Raw genomic sequence first — 11,877 nt, forward strand, 5'->3', positions numbered from 1 at the left:
CGGTTTGCTTTTAATTTTGGGGCTGGACATCTGAGGAAGGGTCAAGGGTCATTGATAAATAGCGTGAGGATAGATCATGCTGGGGTCTTTTGGCCAGCAAAACAAAACAAACTCACTCCCATTTTAATAATTTGAACGACAGTGTAAATAATTTCTCATTTCTAAACAAGTTATTTCACAAAAACACGAGTGAAGACAAAAAAAACGTTATTAAATGAAGCTACTTCATCCGTCCCTTTCAAAAAGAGAACGAGGAAGGGGATGAATCTAATGAAGCAGCTTCGACCATCTGGTTCCAGTAAGGCTATTTGGTATTGAAAAAATAAATCTCAGATGTAGACTGGGCTTCTAATCACTCGCTGCCTTCCTACGGTGGAGGAGGGCCAAGTGAGCAGAACTATAACCAAGTCAAAAACAACGCTAGCATAAACCATTCACAACAGCTCAGTTGCTTCAGTTGTTTCTAAGGTTATTCTATGTCACTGCTCATTGTGTTGGTCGTTGCACGTACCGATATACCTGTGAGTCCAGGACATCAATAAGTTGTTGGATGAGCATCTGCTATTCATTGATCCGTCATAAAAAGTTTAATCGTGTCTTCAAAGGTATTTCCCAGCATTCTCAGCTGAGCTGATATAAACACGAAGGAGGTGGTGGTTAATCCGCAGATGCCGAGGAAATCTTCCTCACAATGCCTATTGACACCAGCGCTTTATAATGCACTCAGACATCACGCCATCCAAAGAAGGAAGCAATAAAGTGTTACGCAGACTAATAGCGCAAATATTTGGCAGCAAATAGACGTCGTACACAGAACACAACACAACACAACACACATTCCCCCTCTCTCTGCTCTCTCCATCCGTTTCTGCTTTAATGGATCTGCCTTGAGTTCGCTTCAGTCTTCAGGAACGTTTCCCTTCTTAATCCCGCTCGAGCCTTCAAAGGCCCCAGCGGTCCCTCCACCACTATAAAACCAGCTAATGGCATAGCTAACATCTTCTTTTACGGCCCAGTCTTCAGTAGCCCGCCATGCTCGGAGGGTGCACCCAGACATCCCAGAAAGACAGACAGAAACATTGCATCCTAATCACAATGTGTCATTAAAACACCTTCTCAGTGTACTTGTAACAACGCTTTGGTTTCTACTTCCCAAAAGGCCTCCTGTTGTTTGTGAACCCACTTCTTTGATCCCGACTCCTGCCGAGCCGAGGATTTCGCTCACAGGATCGGCGTCCTGCGAATGCAGAACTGATTGTGGCGGCGGCAGCGGCGGTGACCTGGGGTTCGTCAGAAAGCCATTACGGTGTTTGGCGTGTGGGGGGGAACGAGCAGCAGGACGGGGGCTGTGCTTGCCGTGACGGTGGCCAGATCCCCGCTAGCGTTCTGGGACCGCAGTCAATTTGGCAGATTAGGCGTATCAATCTTCACACTGTTTACCGTCCGTACACCCCTGGGGTCCGCGCCTCACACTCCTCACACTAAGTGACCGACGGGGGCAGCTGGAGGTCTGAGATGCTGAACAGAGGAACAATTGTTTTGTTTGCGCGGGGGTCTGGAAGGGGGCAGCGGACGGGGTGAGTGCGCGCCGCAGAATGTGGCCCTCTGCCACGCGGTTCTGGATAACAGCCATCGGCTCTTTTAACGGGGTGATGTCATGTCGGTTCATTCTTCCAGTAACTCCGCTCCTCCTCCGAGTGCCGGAGCCGAACCCCGGCGTGGCAGGACTCCCGCGGAGAACGAGGACTGACTCTCCTTTTTCATTCACACTGAGTTGGAGTCACGGCAACACGTGTGTGTGTGTGTGTGTGGCTGCATTCACCTGTTGATAGTGGGGTTGGATGAGCCTTTGAAGTCTGGGTCTGTGTGTGTTGGTTTTTGTGTGTGTGTGTGTTGGTGTTTGGGTGTGTGTTTTTCTGCGTGTGAATGCATGTCTGTGTGTTTGTTTGTGTACGTGTGTGTGTGTGTGTGTGTGTGCATGCATGTCTGTGTGTTTGTCAAAGTGTGTTTGTTTGTGTTGGGGTGTGTGCGTATGTCTGTATGTCTATCAATGCGAGTCCCAGTGGTTGCATGCATGTCTGTATGACTATGTGTGTCAATTTTTATGCATGCGTTTGTGTGCGTTTGCTTTAATGTCTTACGCATATTTTAAAACGCAGAAGAAAAGCATTGTCTAACACTATCTGGGGAAGGATGGTCTCTGTCTGGTCAATTGAAATGAGTTTAAAAATAACCAAAGTAGGCAGAAGGGACATTCCAGTCATGCAGCTTCAGAGCAAGCAGCTCTGATAGTTAAGAACATGTGTCTGGCCATCCACTGACTCACAGGAACACATCTGCACAGCGTGTCTTTAGGTTCACCATGCACACTACACACAACGCAGAGCTAAGGCAGAAACTATTCACCCCGACCGACCAGTTGTGTTTAGAAGAGTCTGAGAGGAGGAGTAGCGTCAGACATGTTGAAGATAACTGCGTCTCAGTCATGATGCGTGTGTGGAGGAGGGGAGCTGGGAACGATAACGATAAGTTCTCCAGAACAAGCCTCCAATAGCTCTGTTTCTAAAGCTGAAGGGCACAACGGTGGATTCTACAGTTTATTGTTTACAGGAAGGGTTCATTTGAAAACTGTTGTTAGGTCAAATCCTTTTGAATGGGTTCACTAAATAACTAAGTAGATCTGAGTAGTCGTTGGATTAAGAAAGTTTCCCATAAATGTGGTGGACGTTTTTTGTGTGTGGCCAAATAAAGGATGTTGCATTTACATCCTGACAGTTTAAATCACAAAGCAAACAAACTCAAGTGTTAATTCTGAGGCTGTATTCCAAGCATGGCCTGATCTGGAGTACAATCTGAAATTAAAAATGTTCCTTCCATGTGTGGCAATCTCCATCATGCAGGCTGCCAAGTTTGATCTGGACAGGCTTTTAATGATTCATGTAAAAACGGTAAAAACTCTAAATGTTTATCGTTTCTCTGCCACTGGATTTTTCTCCTGCGTCACATCACAGAAATAATCATTTCATTACAGAATTAATCATTTCTCACATGCTGAATAACCGGAGCATGGCGGTTAACTACATCATCAGCCAGGAACTACAATTATAGGAAACAAGAACAGAAAACATACTTAGCAACCAGAATACCAGCTTGGAACCGTCTCTCTCTATACAGGAACAGTCTCTCTCTTAACTGAAACTGTCTCTCGCTTAACAGGAACTGTCTCACTCTTGACTGGAACTGTCTCTCTCTTAATATGAATTGTCTCTCTCTTAACAGGAACTGTCTCTCTCTTAACATGAACTGTCTCTCTCTTAACAGGAACTGTCTCTCTCTTAACAGGAACTGTCTCTCTCTTAACAGGAACTGTCTCTCTCTTAACAGAAACTACTGTCTCGCACTTAACAGGAACTACTGTCTCTCTCTTAACTGGAACTGTCTCTCTCTTTACAGGACCAGCATCAGGACAAACCCAGTAAATAGTTGGTTAGCCACTTGTCTAAACAGGTGGACGAGCTCAGCTCTGTGTTTCAGGGACAAAGAAAGCAGAAAGAAATCAGTTTTTCTGAGATAATTTAGCTCAACGATGCCTACAGCACAGACCAGAGACCGCGTACGATGGGGATCAAACCCATAACCTCCCAACTGGGAGGGAAACAGGGTAGCCTAGGGGAGGCCATGACTAAGATATCTGGCGCTGAATACTTTTCTTGGGGAACGGTGGAAACTGGCTCATACGACTTCTACATAAACACACTGTGTCAGTTAGTCTAGAGGTCAAAGGTCAGCATTGTGTATGTGTTATAATTTGTATTATGCAGCATTTTGTTCCATACAGGGGCATTCCTACTACCTGAAACAAGAGTACTGATTATGTTCCTTCACCACACTCACAAAGCCCCTTCACATGGATTCACCTGCTTATTATCATATACAGGCTCTCGCATGGAAAAGATGGCGTTTGATCTGTTTTCCATCTCCGTGAATAAATGCTGCTGATTGAACATTGACTTATATTTTCCTGGCAGCAGCAGCAAGCGTTTGAACAAAATAAAGAGAAATACATTATTGCTCTTTAGAAGAAATAATGCACTGAATCAGTGACTGCAATCATGTCAGAGTGTCGTGCGTTTTCTTTCTACCGCAATGCATCTGAGGCGAGCCGACATGTGCCTGATGTTCTGTGAATCTAAACGTTGGATGAACGAAAGACGGTGTCGGGTGAGAATAACATGACAACGTCTCCCTGCGGGGGACGGACGAGGATAAGACCGCACCGCTTCTCTGGTCTGGACCACAGAGAGGTCAGCGAGGCGGAGCCCCGGGGCAGGGCTCCCTGGGGTCCCGGGTCTTGGGAGTCTGGTCTTGGGGAGTCTGGTCTTGGGGAGTCTGGTCTTGGGGAGTCTGGTCTTGGGGAGTCTGGCCTTGGGGTCCCTGGTCTTGGGGTCCCTGGTCTTGGGGTCCCTGGTCTTGGGTTCCCTGGTCTTGGGAGTCTGGTCTTGGGGTCCCTGGTCTTGGGGACTCTGGTCTTGGGTCCCAGGTCGTGGGATTCGGGACAGGTCTTGGGGTCCCTGGTCTTGGGGTCCCTGGTCTTGGGGACTCTGGTCCTGGGGTCCCAGGTCGTGGGATTCGGGACAGGTCTCGGGGTCCCTGGTTTTGGGTTTCCATGACGACGATGAACAGGAACGTCGAGATAGAAACAGTTGCTGAAGTCAACTGTCAACCGTTGTGAATTATTCACGATACGTTTAACGGATTTCTTTGTGCCGATAACATCATGGTTTTACAGATGTAGCTCACCCTGTTACTATTATTATTGGCCCTAAATATGTTTTTATAATAATTGTTACCTCGTGTGGGGTACGGGTGGGGGGGCGGTTATGAGTTATGAGTTATTGTACGGCACCACGCCCAGAGCATCCAGCAGACCCAGATGAAAGCAGAGATTAACATTCCTCTCATATGCCCAGGATGTAAGCCGTAGTTATGGGGGCTTTACGGTGTGCGGTGAAATTAAAGTGGTTGTTTAACTACCATGACGCATTTTATAGCCATGACAAAGAGGGCTTGTTTTAGCCGGGCTATATAAACCATTGTGTCGGCCATGAAATCACGGGTCTGCTTCACAACATAACCACATAACTCTTCTCAATGCACTACGATAGTATGAACATTTTGCAGTAAATCTTAGGTCGACATCATAGTATCAAAATAGTGATTTGTTGTCCATGAAGTCGCCAGGAATTGTCTTTCTCTTAAAATGAACCGTCTCTCTCTTAACAGGAATTTTCTTTCTCTTAAAACATGAAAATCACAGGCCTACTTCGCACCATTATCACATAACTCAAGCAATGCACTACGATAGTATGAACATTGGATGCAACTCATATTTGTATAATGTAGGCCTCATAATCTTTTATTCTTAAGAGTCTAGTCATGACCCTTGTGAACTATCCTGGTCTCAGTGAAGATCATAAAGGTTTAGGGGTAAACCGTTAAAAACCCTGTCCCTCCGACTGCAGGGTTGATTCCCGGGATCACAGTTTACACAAGTCTGCTCTGGGCTCGGTGAGTCGCGTCTGGGCCCGGCCTCCTGCAGCCTGGCTGCTGTCCACTCGGATCAGACTGAGGGTTCAGGGTTCACACAGGGCCACGGAAACACTCGGAAACTGTGATGAGTGGCTGATATCCTGCTGATATCCTGCTGATATCCTGCTGATATCCTGGTGATATCCGGCTAATATCCTGGTGATATCCTGCTGGTATCTGGTGATATCCTGGTGTGATTTGGTGATATCCGATGACCCACAAATAGTGGGCCACTATCAGCACTTTCATGTGGGGTCCCAACACACACAGACACGCACACACAAACACAAAATATACACGCAAACAAAACCAACACACAAATATATAAACCAACACACACACGCACATGGACATCATGTACACACACACACACACACACACACACGCAAACACAGCCCCAGAGTAGGCCAATGTATTATATTTTAGAACACATTAGAACACGACCATCCAGATAATTGGTTCATCGGGTGCACAGCCGTACCTCTCCGCACCAACAGTCTACATACAAACACCTCCACTACCTTCTGCCAATAGGCTACAGCTATTGGCCAGCGTACATGATTTGGTTAAAGCTAAGGTTAGTCACCCCAAGTTAGATCAAAAGGTTTGTTGTAGACCGATCTTAAAGGTAGTAGGCCTAACAGGAACAACACATTGTGTAACTTTAGGTAAAAAAATAAATGCCTTACCTCTTCAGCGCTTTATGCAACCTAGGCCTACTCACTAAAATATAACTATAATTACCCTCGTTTTTCGGGTTTCCGATCTACGCAGTCTTACTCAACCCCATTTAATGAGGGATAAATGCATAGCAACACAGTTGGTGAATAAACATAACAGAATTACATAATTCAAAGTTATTTAGCAGTCATCAACAAAGCCCGTAAAATCCTTCCCAATAGATTTAACCAAATGTAATCCGTGTGCCGAGAACAGTGGCTTTCACAGTCAGGTGGAGTTCCAACGTAGGCCACAAGAGGGCGACATTGGGGAATGTCGCCCTCAGAAGTTGATCAATAGCATGGATAAATGGTAGATAAATCTTGAGAAGAATAGTAAATATAATATTATATTTACGTAAAAGCGCTATTATATATAAATAATAAGATGTTCATGATCAAGTTTTACATTGATGTTATTCTGTGGTAGGCCTACGTCTCTCCGAACATTGCAACATTTGTCATGTTATTAACATAGTCCAAAATCTTAAAAACGTCTGCATTGTTTTCAATGGTTATTTATAATAAAGATGATGTATTGTTGAGTGTTGTCTATCTCCACATAATTAATATTGTGACTCTATCCAGATGTTCTGATAAGTCTCTACAGCTAGATAGAGTCAGAGATTTGGTAGAACTACCTCCTTGAGTCTTCTGTTCCAGAATAAATGGAGGTCTGAATGAGTAATAAAAGCATCTATAAAGACCGGGAGTGTGGAAAGGGGGCTGTACGTTCCACTGGCTCGAACGGGAGGCTAAACTATTATTTTCTCAGGCTTGCCGAGGGAGCGACACGGTGTTCATGAGCAACAGAGCCGGCCAATCAATCAGCTGTCAGCACACACAGCGACTTACTGGAAGGAGACGGCACACACACGTGATTGATTTGGTTTGCTTTCGGGAGTGAAAACCCAGGGGGCTTAAACCGAGTTGGACGTGTTCAGCCAAGAGTATTTCTGAAGAGAGCATGTTTATCTCCCCGAGAGACAACTGCATTAAAAGTAAACTGCACTTATTTTAGTAATTGTTAGTTATCTTTATTCTTTATTCTTTATCTTTATTTCTTTACTATTTCTTTATTAGTTACCTTATATATTGTTCAGTTTGTTCACTTCAGGCCTAATTATTGAAGGCATTTAACATAATTGTTTACAAGCTGTTCAGCTGTAGGCCTACTGTTGGCTACCTATTTAGGCTGTGTTTACCATGAGCCACGTTTTATTTAATTGGAGTTAAGGTTTAGGTGCTTTTACTATCAGCCACAGTGATTTACATTAACATTCAGGGCATTTAGCAGACTCTTTTATCCAATGCGACTCAAACCAAGTAGGCCTACATTTTTCAGAAAGAGAAGATAGAGAAACAAAAATATATTTCTCCAAGGTTCCAAGGACTAACAATTACTAACCAAATGATTCCTCAGGCAGAGTGTCAAACAGTCTAACCTTTTGTCACAGAAGCCTGGTTTAAATAAAGACCAAAATATAGACTCCCAAGGCCATATATGTCAAATCAGAACTAATCGTTTTTTTTCAGTGATTGCATTTGGCTGACCAACCAGGCTGAACATTGTATTACCAAAATTACATTAACACAAAGATCCATCTATTTACCATAATACCATAATCTATCAGGGTATTATGAAATGCCAGAAAAGGGAAAATGAAAAATACAACCAAATTCCTTCCAGTCTAAATTGTCACGTATAATTTGCAACGGTTGAATTGATTGAATATCTTCCCTTGAGGGCTGAATGATAATTAAATAAATTGTTTGTTGGCTCTCCTAAGAGCGAGTTATTTTTGTGTCGCTGCCATCTGAAAGGTTTCCCGGGCCCGTTCTTCACAGCGAAGACGCTCTCCTTAAATCCTCAGCAGGAACAGTTCCCGGCGCCTCTCCCACCTGATCTATATTTGATGAGCCCCAGCAGGGAACTGAGGACGGGCACATCCACATCCCCGTCTCGCCTGACGACCAAGAGACCGTTTTTCCACAATTTCCCAGTTTCAATGGACCCATTCTTTTCTACCCCCCCCCCCCTCTTTCATCTCCTCATGGGCCTCGATTCCCTCGCTTCTAAACGGAACCATCTCTGGTTGCGTCTGGCCTCGTACGGGAGCCCTGGTGGTGGTTTGGATCCCAGTCGTCATCGAACGGGGTGAAGAGGACGCTGTGTGCTGCTTGCTCGAGTCTTCCTCACTATACACCTTATCAGTACACGTTCACTAGTAGAAACACCTCATAACTACATGTTCACCATGATGTTCCTCAGTAGAAACAGCTCATCACTACATGTTCACCGTAATGTTCCTCAGTAGAAACACCTCATCACTACATGTTCACCGTAATGTTCCTCAGTAGAAACACCTCATCACTACATGTTCACCGTAATGTTCCTCAGTAGAAACACCTCATCACTACATGTTCACCCTAATGTTCACCAGTAGAACCTCATCTCTACATGCTCAACATAACAGTAGAAACACACTAACTGAACCTCTCACTATATGTACTAGGTTGTAGAGTTCCTCATACTCCTCACAAGTGGATTGACATTGTTGTGTATTTATGCATTTGCTATTTCATTAGATAGCCTACGATAAACGTTGGCTAATTAAGGAGCTGGCAGGGGCTAGCTATAGGGCATCTTGGAAGCTCACCGGTAGACTGCGGCCAACGGGGTTCGGACCTGGAACCTTTCAGCCGAGTGTGGAACACCCTGACCGCTGTGCCAGTGTTCGTATTATCTGCAAGCCCCTTCATTCCTTTTCCAAACTGAGAACAAAAACAGAGCTGCTATCCATAAATCACCGAGATGTGCCGCTTCACCCGAAACGGCCACTAGATGGCGCCGCGCCACAACGCACCACGCCAGTCCGGCACTGTCCGTCTGCTGTAAATCCTCCCCTGGGTTCACCAGATGTATTGCGTTATAATAACCGCTAAATCAACTTCTGCATTAAGGGAGACCAAACACTCTAAGTAGCTTTGCTATTAAAACTGGACCAGGGCCGATCGACCCAGAAACCCCCCCACCCCTCCCCCCCAATTTATCATAGTCATGTATGTTCTCCCCCCAGCCCCACTGTGTCCCGGTGATGGATGACATGTTTAACAAACACATTGATCTGTGGAAGCTCGTAGATGGCTGCCTCCCCCCCCCCCCCCCCCCCCCCCCCCACCCCCCACCCCCCCAGGGAGAGACACCAATAAAACCAAACATGTGTACTGGTGGAGTAAATCATCCTGCCGAGGGTCAGTATAATGAGGGCCGTCTAAGTGTTGATGAGAGCTGCTCAGGTGCTTCTTGTCCGTCATACTAGGTTACAGTCGATATTGACACAGTGGCTACACGAAAACATGGATGCATACTCACCTGGACCAATGCCACAGGCATGCTAACGTGCTAACGATGCCCTTTTACAACACGTACCAATTATTGTGTCTTCTATATCTACACCACAACCTGGGCTGTTTGTGTTTGTAATTAGAATGAATCAGAATCTAGTTCTCTTTCTTTTCTATTCATCTCAAGGTTACCCAGGTGTTCAACGTTTCTCCTGGTCCCTCAGTAACGCTGGAAGACGCACAGTGAGTAATTGTTCATATTAGTGTCTGGCTTCACTACCACACCAAACCATAATTCAGATCAATTGTTTGTGTGTTCATGTGTGTCATGCGTGCATTCGTGTTTCTTTGAATGTGTATATGTGTGTGTGTGTGTGTGTGTGTGCATGCATGTGTTACTGTGTGTGTTGCAGTGTACGTGTGTGCGTGTGTGTGTGTGTGTGTGTGTGCGTGTGTGTGTGTGTGCGTGCATGTATTTGTGTGTGTGTGTGTGTGTGTGTGTGTGTGTGTGTGTGTGTGTGTGTGTGCGTGTGTGTGTGTGCGTGCATGTATTTGTGTGTGTATGTGTGTGTGTGTGTGTGTGTGTGTGTGTGTGTGTGTGCACGTCTTAAAGCAACACGTACCATTCCTCCGACTCTCCAGCAATATCCGCCTCTCCTCACTCGTCTCCTTCCTGCTTCCCTTCGGTCGCCCGGCGCCTAATGAACCTAATTAACCCAACGCTGTAATCACATTTTGTGGATTTTACTTGGTTTCATCCGGGGTCTTTTTAATCAGCAAACCATCGCACAACGCAATTAGAGTCGCATTACTTACACAGCGGAGGTGTCAAGCCGCCAATGGTGTGCCCCCAGTGTTGGGCCCCTAATGTTTGGCCCCCAGCCTTGGGCCCCTAGCGTCAGGGCCCCAGTCTTGGACCCCCAGTGGCAGACCCTAGCGTTGGACCCCCAGTGGCAGACCCTAGCGTTGGTCCCCTTTCACCAGCCGCCTCGCTGCTGGTCTTGGCAGAGGTCCAGAGACGCCCTGTGACATGGCTCCGCTCCCTGTGGCTCCTCGGCCCCCAGTGGACCCCCGCCCAGCCTCACACGGGGGGGGTTAGGGGCCAGTCACACATTGGGGGGGGGTAGGACGGAAGGTCAACCATGCAAGGAAAGGATGACTGTGCCGTACCGTGTTTGACTGTATGCGTGACGTGTGTGTGTGTGTGTGTGTGTGAGTCTGTGTGTGTCTGTGTGTGTTTGAGTCTGTCTGTGTTTATGTGTGTGTGTGTGTGTGTGCGGAAGTCTGTGTGTGTTTGTCTGTGTGTCTGTGTATGCTTGACGTGTGTTTTTCTGTGTGTGTGCGTGCGTTGTGTGTGTGTGTTTGCCCTAAATGTGTGTGTGTGTATGCATGGCGTTTGTGTCTGTGCGTGACGTTTGTGTGTCTGTGCGTGACGTGTGTCTGTGTGTGACGTGTGTGTGTATATATGACCCGTCTGTCTGTGCGTGACGTTTGTGTGTATCAATGCGTGACGTGTGTCTGTGTGTGTTACGTGTGTGTGCGTGACGTGTGTGTGTGCGTGACATGTGTGTGCGTGCGTGACGTGTGTATATGCGTGACGTGTGTGTGTGTGTGTGTGTGTGTGTGTGATGTGTGTGTGTGCGTGACGTGTGTGTGTGCGTGACGTGTGTGTATGTGGGTGGCGTGTGTGTGTGTGCGTGACGTGTGTATATGCGTGACGTGTGTGTGTGGGTGGGTCGCTCAGCCTCTGTAAGCGCACCCCCCCCCCCCGCCCCATGGCGGTCACGCGGTGCCAGCAGCTGGGGCCCCTGCCAGCGGTACCTGGTCTGTCCGGGCCCCCAGGGGCCCCCAGGGTGAGTGATTACTGACGGCGGGGCGACCGCTGGACCCTGTCACATGACTGATGTAATTGCCAGGTAAACACAGGGGAGCCGTTGGCGCTAACGAGCCGTTTGCGCTAACGAGCCGCTAGCGCTGAGTTCAGACGCGTCGGGGCGGACGCTGATGTAAACAAACGTGTCACTTCCTGTGGGCTGTCACAGTGAACCACGTTGAAACGCACACGTTGGATTAGCTTTACCCTTAATGATCAGTCCTGGAATGTGTCATATTCCCGGTTTATGTACATGATATATTCACAGTATTGTATAACAAAATGGCAACAGTCTTTATACTGGATGTAACACACAATTGCAACCTATGCAACTTGAAAAAGAAGAAA

The sequence above is a fragment of the Gadus macrocephalus genome, chromosome 11, assembly GCF_031168955.1.
Source record: "Gadus macrocephalus chromosome 11, ASM3116895v1".
NCBI classification, from domain to species: domain Eukaryota; kingdom Metazoa; phylum Chordata; class Actinopteri; order Gadiformes; family Gadidae; genus Gadus; species Gadus macrocephalus.